This window comes from Saccopteryx leptura, chromosome 3 (genome assembly GCF_036850995.1).
Source record: "Saccopteryx leptura isolate mSacLep1 chromosome 3, mSacLep1_pri_phased_curated, whole genome shotgun sequence".
Taxonomy (NCBI): domain Eukaryota; kingdom Metazoa; phylum Chordata; class Mammalia; order Chiroptera; family Emballonuridae; genus Saccopteryx; species Saccopteryx leptura.
Window position 1 is genome coordinate 250174592 of NC_089505.1, and position 9112 is coordinate 250183703.

The window sequence follows — 9112 nt, forward strand, 5'->3', positions numbered from 1 at the left end:
GGGAGGGAAGGAGGGGGAGGGGCACAAAGAAAACTAGATAGAAGGTGACGGAGGACAATCTGACTTTGGGTGATGGGTATGCAACATAATTGAATGACAAGATAACCTGGACATGTTTTCTTTGAATATATGTATCCTGATTTATTGATGTCACCCCATTAAAATTAATAAAAAATTATTTATATAAAAAAATAAAGACCTGTGCACAGAGTAAATCACAATCTTCTATTATTCTTCTAATTCAAGGAAACTATGAGGGATTCACTTATTATTTTTTTTTTCAGTTATTCAGCATCTGCACTATGGCAGAGGCTGTTCTGGGCACTGGGAGTATAGCAGAGAAGAAGGTTCTTGTCCTCAAGATGCCTTGTGGGAATGACATTAAATTAAACAGAAAGCCATGGTATTAAGTAGACAGCTTATATTAAGTATATGTTAGATATATGGTAGAATTTTCTTTTCCCCATCCCTTGGCTTAAACAGGAGACTCCAGAACTTGGGAGGGGATAACAGGTTTTGAGTTGTTGCGACATCAACTCAAAGAGAGGATTTCCTAATGTAACTGAAGCTTGGAAAGGGACAAGTGGCATTTTAGAATTATAAAGTCAAATGATGTCAGACGCTAACCAGGGATGGGGCTTGGCATGAATGTCTTGTCCAGACCTTATGAACAAGTATTGGCAGAAGACTGGTTTCCTATGCAAGTGAAATATGCATCTGATGTTGTTTTTAGGTACTTAAGAAGAACAAACAAAATCAAGATCAAGCTGAGCCAAAGTGGTGGACTAACTGCCCCGTCTCTCAGCTCCCCTCGTCTTTTTTTCAGCATCAGAAGAGGAGCTCAGACCACAATATGTGGCAGATCCTGAACCTTGCAAGGCAGGAGGGGCCTGGGATGCATGGATGCTGGAGGAACAGATCAGCCCCAGGAATGGAAGCGTCAGGGACTTCTGGAGCAAAGAAACGAGGAGGAGGGATGTCACAAAATTTAGATGCTAGATTCTTTCTTTCACAATTGGAAGAATTATTCTGTAGCCTGACTGCAGTCCTTGTTTAAGTTACATAAACTGTAAATATTTTCTCCCAGTTAGGGCTTATTTATCTTCTTGCTGCCATTATGATGTCTTTTGATGGACAGAAGTTCTCAATTTTAGTGTAGTTAAATTTACCCATCTTTCTTACTATGACATTTGCTTTTTGTGTCTTGTTTAAAAATTCTTCTGTATACCAAGAAAATATTACCTTCTAAAATCTTATTTCCTTTCTTTCACATATAGATGTTTAGGGTTAAATAACTGGACTTCATTTTTTTTTAAATCAAACTTTCAGAAATTTTTAAAATTAATTTTAATATATTGTGTTAACATGGAGTCAGGTGTCCCACTGAATATAACACCCTTACTCCCATCCCTGTGTCTGCCATTACACCCCTTTTGCCCCCTTCCCCCTAACTCCCTCCCCTCCTCCCTCTGGGATTTGCTGTCCTGTTATCTATATCTATGTATCATGTATATATAATTTCACTAATCCCTTCACCTTCTCTGATCCCATCCCCTCTTCCCCCTTCCCTCTGACAGCTGTCTCTCTGCTCCCTGTGACCCGGCCTCTGCTTCTATTCCATTCCTCAGTTCACTATGTTCATTAGATTCCACATATAAGTGAAATCATATGATATTTGTCTTTCTCTGCCTGGTTTATTTCACTTAGCATAATAGTCTCCAGATTCATCCATGCCATCACAAAAGGTATGATTTTCTTCTTTTTCATGGCCTTGTAGTATTCCATTGTGTATGTATACCACAGCTTTTTAATCCACTCATCCACTGAGGGACACTTGGGCTGTTTCTAGATTTTGGCTATTGTAAACAATGCTGCAGTAAACATGGGGGTGCACATCTTCTTTTGAATCAGTGACCTGGTATTCTTAGGATATATTTCTAATAGTGGGATAGTTGGGTCAAAAGGCAGTTCCATTTTTAAGTTTTTGAGGAATCTCCATACTGTTTTCCACAGTGGCTGCACCAGTCTGCATTCTCACCAGCAGTACAGGAGGGTTCCCTTTTTTTCACACCCTCGCTAGGACTTATTCTGTGTTGTTTTGTTAATGAGTGCCATTCTGACATGTATGAGGTAGTATCTCATTGTGGTTTTAATTTGTATTTCTCTGATGACTAGTGATGTTAAACATTTTTTTTATATGTCTATTGGCCATCTGTACGTCCTCTTTGGAGAAGTGTCTATTCAGTTCTTTGCCCATTTTTTAGTTGAATTGTTTACTTTCCTGGTGTTGAGTTTTAGAAGGACTTTAAAAATTTTAGGGCCCTGGCCGGTTGGCTCAGTGGTAGAGCGTCAGCCTGGCGTGCAGAAGTCCTGGGTTCGATTCCTGGCCAGGGCACACAGGAGAAGCGCCCATCTGCTTCTCCACCCCTCCCCCTCTCCTTCCTCTCTGTCTCTCTCTTCCCCTCCCGCAGTGAGGCTCCATTGGCGCAAAGATGGCCCGGGCGCTGGGGATGGCTCCTTGGCCTCTGCCCCAGGCGCTAGACTGGCTCTGGTTGCAACAGAGCGACCCCCGGAGGGGCAGAGCATCGCCCCCTGGTGGGCGTGCCGGGTGGATCCCGGTCGGGCGCATGCGGGAGTCTGTCTGACTGTCTCTCCCTGTTTCCAGCTTCAGAAAAATACAAAAAAAAAAAAAAATTTAGTTATTAACCCTGGATTTTATTTTTTAAATAAAAACATAGAAAAGGTAAATTTGATTTTATTTTTCAAATGAATGAATACCCAGTATTTGTTCCAGCATATATATTAACATATGTAAATACATACTTATTTTAATTTAATACTTTTACCATTAATGTACATTGCCAACTCAACCATACATTAGTTGTCCAGATGGGTAGAGTTCTATTTCTGGGTTCTCTATTTTGTTTGATTAACCTGTTTTTTCCTCTCTGAACCTACCATTGCTTTTAATCATTATAGCTTTAGATAAGTTTTAATAATAAAGGTCCCCCAGTTTTCTACTTGATATTTGTCTTGATAAAGAATAGCCAATACTTGATACTTCCACATGAATATTAAAATCAACTTTCAAATTTCAAAACACAGTCTAACACACACACACACACACTCTCTCTCTCTCTCTCTCTCTCTAACCACTTCCATCTTTCTCTCTCACCCCCAAACTATTGGAATTTGGTCCCTTACTTTACTCAATAGAATAAATAAACAGTTTAGGATTTAAACTATTAAATCTATAGATTAATTTCAGAAGAATAGAGAGCTCTATGACACAGTCTTCAATATTTAAATATATTTTATCTTTCTATTCATTTACATTAAAAAATCTCTTTTAAATCAGTTTTATTATATTTTCACAGAGCTTTTATTCTTTTTAAATTTATTCCTAGATAATCTATATATTTTGTAAATAGTATTTAAAATTTTATTTTTTAAGTAATTATTGCTGTTATGTAAAACTTCAATCATTTTAGATGTTCATTTTGTTACCACTGTTTATTAACTGACTTCTTATGTATCTGAATAACAGTTTTATATATTTTCCTCCAATATTTATGGTTTTTATTTCTTCACTGTACTGTCTAGAATCTGTAATACTTTATTGAATAAAATCTGTGATAGTGGATATCACTGTCTTATTTTTAATCATAAAAAGAATAAATTCAACATTTCACTCTTAAGTGTGATATATGTACAACATATGTGTTTTTAAAACTATTTTAAAAAATAGTTAAGAAAGTTTTCTCTCTTTTTTTATTGTTTTTATTTTACATTATTAAAGAACTTTGAACTTTAACAAATGTTTTTTTTAAACAACTATTCAGGTAATTACATGACTTTTCTTCTTTAATCTCAATGTGGTAGATTATATTAATTTATTTTTCTAATGTTAAATGAGTTGTATTGGGAGGTTAAACCTACTTTATTTTATTTTATCTTTAAAATTTTTTACTTACTGATTTGAGAGAGAAAGAGAGAGAGAGAGAGAAACATTGATTTGTTGTTCCATTTATCTATGCATCCATTATCCATTGGTTGATTCTTGCATGTGCCTTGGCCAAGGATTGAACTTACAACCTTGGTACGATGCTCTAACCAACTGAGCTACTTGACCAGAGAGATTAAGCCCAATTTATTCATGATTTATTATCCTTCTTACACACTTCTTTCAATATTTTGTTTAGTGACACCTGTAATATTCTTTCTTGAATGGTACTTACAGATTTTGATATCAAAGTTATGTTAGACCTCTGGTTTCTGTTCAGGGTTTTAGCAAAAGCTATAAAGCATAGAAATCATAAGAAAAAACAATACACCTCTAAAAGATAAAGCAATCATCAGATTCATACTCAAATATGACACAGATGTTGGAATCACCTGACAGGGATTTAAAATAAGTATAAATAATATTTTAAAGTCTCTAATAGAAAAGGCAGGCAGCACACATGATCAGATGGATAATTTCAGTAGGGAAATGGAAACTATAAAAAAATCAAAGGAAATACTAAAAATGTTAAACACAATAACAGAGATGATGAATACGTTTGTCAGGCTCATCAGTAGATTTGACATAGCTGAGGAAAGAATTAGTGAACTTAAAGCTAGGTCTAGAGAAATTACACAGATTGAAACAGAATGAGAAAAAATGAAAATAAAGCAAAAACAGAACAGACTATTCAAGAATTCTGGGACCATGACAAACCTACTAACATATAATTTAAATTCTGCTGGTGGGGAGGAGGAGGGAATAGAGAAAGAGAGAGAGAAAGAAGAAGAGAGATGGAAGATGAAGAGAAATATTTGAAGAGATAATTATGCTAGTTTTAAAGACAGAGTTAGGAAGTGTTATGGACTAAATTGTGTCTCTTTCAAATTCATACACAGTATTAAAGTACTAGCCCTTAGTACCTCAGAATGTGATAGTGTTTGGAGTCAGAACCTTAAAGAGGTAATTGACTAAAACAAAGCTTTTATGGTGGGCCCTAATCCATTCTGTCAGGCATCCTTATAAGAAGAAGAAATGAGGACATAAAAGAGAGACACAGCGACACACGCATGCACAGAGAAGTGACTGCGTGAAGAGGCAGCAAGAGGGAGGCCATCTGCAGGCTAAAGAGAGAGGCCTCAAGAGAAACCATCACTGCTAGCACCTTATTTTGGACTTCCAGCCTCCAGAACTGTGAGAACATAAATTTATGTTATTTAAGTCACCTAGTCTGTGGTATTCTGTTGTGCCAACCCTAAGAAACTAATACAGGGAATGTTCTGGAGGGTTTTGATTTTTCAGAAAATGTTTACTGACCCTGAATTCCTTTTCATTCTCCCCATGTGGAGTGTCATCTTCTTGATTACTCTTGTTACATGAAGAAAGCTCTGTGAATCCTGGTTTATTGCTGGTCTGCCCCTCTTGACTGACAGAGCTTAGATAGGATGTAGGTTGCAAGTTCAAATGTTATGTGTACTGGTCAGTGAATATACAGTAGGCAGATAATATAAGGTACTTGATATGCTCTTAGTATATCTTCCCACTTTTGATAGAAACATAAATACAGAGAAATAGATTTTTACTGCAAGAAAAACAACAGCAAAAGTATGATAATAAATGGCAACCGGCATTGGGCCTCATTGTCAGGGAAACAATATGGAATGGTGGTGACTGTGGCAAACTGAATCGTTTATGCCTTGTCTAAAAGGAATGGTTATTACTAGCCCAGATCATTGTTGCTTATTGAAGACTTAATTTTCATTTTTTTAAATTTAGAAATTACATTTAATGGGGTGACATTGATCAATAAGAGTACATAGGTTTCAGGAGAACATCTCTATAGCATTTGAACTGTTGATTTTGTTGTCTGCCCATCATCCAAAGTCAAATCACTTTCTGTCATCATATATTTGTCCCTCTTTATTCCCCTGGCAACCACTTCACTTTTATCTATGTCCATGACTCTCATTTTTATATCCCACCTATGTAGGAAAGACCTATTTTTCAAGAAAAGTCTGGAAACAGAGTATGTAAAATTTCTCATTTTGAATATGTTGGCAACTAATTCATTTAAAAATAAAAACTGTGGAGGCAAGAGAACATAGGTGAACAATTACAACCTATGAATTGTATATTTGAAAACTTTGCTGTAAAGAGAGTTTTTATTCATATACAGAGCTTTTATAATTGCTTCATATAATTAGGATACAACTGCAAAGACCAAGGCTTAGCTAGTTTAACATAAAATTGACTAACAAATTATTAACCATATGGTATTTGTTGTAAAAATGCTTATATGTCCCCCCTGGCATTTTCTGTATGTATCGCTTAAAATTATTTTAGTTAGTGTATATTTGGTTCAGATAGTTGAATCCCAATTTCTTTTTCAGAAAAAAATGTGCAAATTATTAAGAGTAATAAGTTTGAGGCAAGAATATTCCCAATTTAAGCTTCAATAGATGGGAACAACCTTATTTTCATTTAGGTATGTGAAACTTCAGTTTTCTTTAAGAAACAGCAAGAGAGGTTGTCATATGCTAAGTGTGAAATGGTAACCTGATGGGACCCTGGGGGACAGATATCAAAGCTAACATGTGGATCATATTTGCATGTTTTCTTTCATCATTGTCCTAAGAAACTGTAACTAATTTTCAACTGCATGTTAAATCCGGGCTGTGTATGTAAGAACAAGACTTCAATAAGTTTGTTAAGAGCTTCCTTTATTTTTGCTCCAGATTTGGGGAACTGCTTACAGAAAGCATGAGATCATTTGTGGTCTTAATCTTTTTGTCAGAGCCTTGGTTAATAATTTTACAAAATCTAATATATTGAGAGTAGGTAGTAACTCATTCTTAGCTCTATTTTACTGGCTGTGTGTGTGTGTGTGTGTGTGTGTGTGTGTGTAAGAGGATAGTAGAGCCAGGAGAAAAGAAAGACTGAGGTACAGTATTTAATTTATTTCTATATTTAAAGTGGGTTTCTTACAGACAACATATGTATAGTTAGATTTTGTTTTTTTATTCTGACAATCTCTGTCTTTTAATTGGCATATTTAGACCATTCACATTTAAAGTGTTTATTGACATAGTTAGATTGATATTTACCATATTCATAACTTTTTTATTTGTTGTATTTTTTCTTTGTTCACCCTGCTGGTTTTTCTGCTTTCTCTGTTTTTAATTGAGCATTTTATATGATTTCTTTTTATCTTCTAATCTTCTCTCTTTACATAGCATGTACTCCTTGAAATTTTTTGTATGGTTGCTCTAGATTTTACAATATACATATTGAACTGTAACTTTGATTAAGTCTCCATTCAAATAACACTATTCTACTTCATGTGCAGTGCAAGTATCTAATTGCAGAGTATTTCCAGTTCCTGAGATGTAGTGCTTATTATTTCACTCAACAAATACATTTGAAATAGATTTTATGTGATAGGCACTGTGCTAGTTTCCGAGGATAACTTGTTGAGTCATACTGTTGCAGGCTGCCCTCATGGGACAAATTTTTCAGTGGGGAGACTGACATGAATGAAATTATTACACAGAGATAGGTTTACAAATGCTGATAAGTTTTGTGAAGACCTAATGCAAGGCTTTACAGACTGTGCTGAGGATGTGAGGATAACTCGAAACTATCCTCCTTAGGGGAACTTCTCATTTCATTGGGCTGATGTCATGGCTACAGATAGACAGTGGCTTTCCTGAAGATGATAGAATAAAAACTAGATTAATTCCTGGTCAGGGATTCAGAGAATTTTCATTTCTGGACTGAATCAGTTCTTGAGGGTCATGGGGATGTGCAAACTGTCCTTTCTTTTGACAATTTTATTCCCACTATTCTCCCCCACTCCAAGTGGAAACAAATTACTCTGGAAATCCTCTTCTTTTTTCTTCTATTTCTTCTACTTTCTCTTTAAATCTGTAATAACAAGTAATAGAAGGAATGTAGTAATAGAAATTGGGCATGTGGTTTAGATGGTTCCTTCTTTCACTTTGAGTTTGTTTCAAATAATTTCCAAGACTTCTATAGACCATTTCCAAATTGCTAGCATGACAGAATGATAAGCTTAATGCAACTGCAAGAACAATACTATATATAAATATTTATTTTGTGTTAAAGCCACAAAAATATCTGATATGAATGTTCATAACACCTAGGAGTGCAAAAAAAAAGTCATCTTTATTTTCTATAACTCACCTTACTCTGACTTGGCGCTTCTATTATTCTTGACACAGAAAACTTAATCTTGTCACTTTAGGTACACCCTTTCTTTACTTCTCAAGTTCAAGATTATCTTTCATTTATGGCTTTGTTTCCCATGCATTGATGCTAAGTTGTGTGTAGGCAGCTGACACCTGGTGCAGGAAGGGAAAGTGTGGTTGTCTTTATCTCCATCTGTCTGTTACTATTTTGGCATCTTTGAGATTCATTCATCTCTTCTGACCTTTGAGTATGTCTTCCATCCCCTCTGGCTTATATCTAACCCAACATGGTTCCTTTTTGGATTCTGGGCCTTATTCTCTATCCCCACTACACCCATGGGAGATGTCTGACTTTGGTTTCCATCATCATTCTGCTATGCATTCTCTAGACTAAGAGGGAGAGACATAGCACCAGAGGTAAAGGGAGTGTGGGAGACCTGAAACACATCAACTAATACTGCACAGTATTGTGACCAGGGTAACTTCAACTCTAATGGTTAATAGAGTTTTTTGAAGAAGGCTTTGGTTTTACGGTTCAAGTTGATCTGTGTTAACATAACTTCTTTTGTTTGTTTGACCTTGATAAGTTATTTCTTTGTGTGTGTGTGTGTGTATGTGTGTGTGTGTGTCAGAGACAGAGAGAGTCAGAGAGAGGGACAGATAGGGACAGACAGACAGGAAGGGAGAGTGATGAGAAACATCAATTCTTTGTTACGGTTCCTTAGTTGTTCATTGATTGATTTCTCATATGTGCCTTGACCGGGGGATGGGGGGTGGAGGTGGGGCTACAGCAGACCAAGTGACCCCTTGCTCGAGCCAGTGACCTTGGGCTCAAGTTGGTGAGCCTTCCTCAAACCAGATGAGCCCGTGCTCAAGCTGGCGACCTCAGGGTCTCGAACCT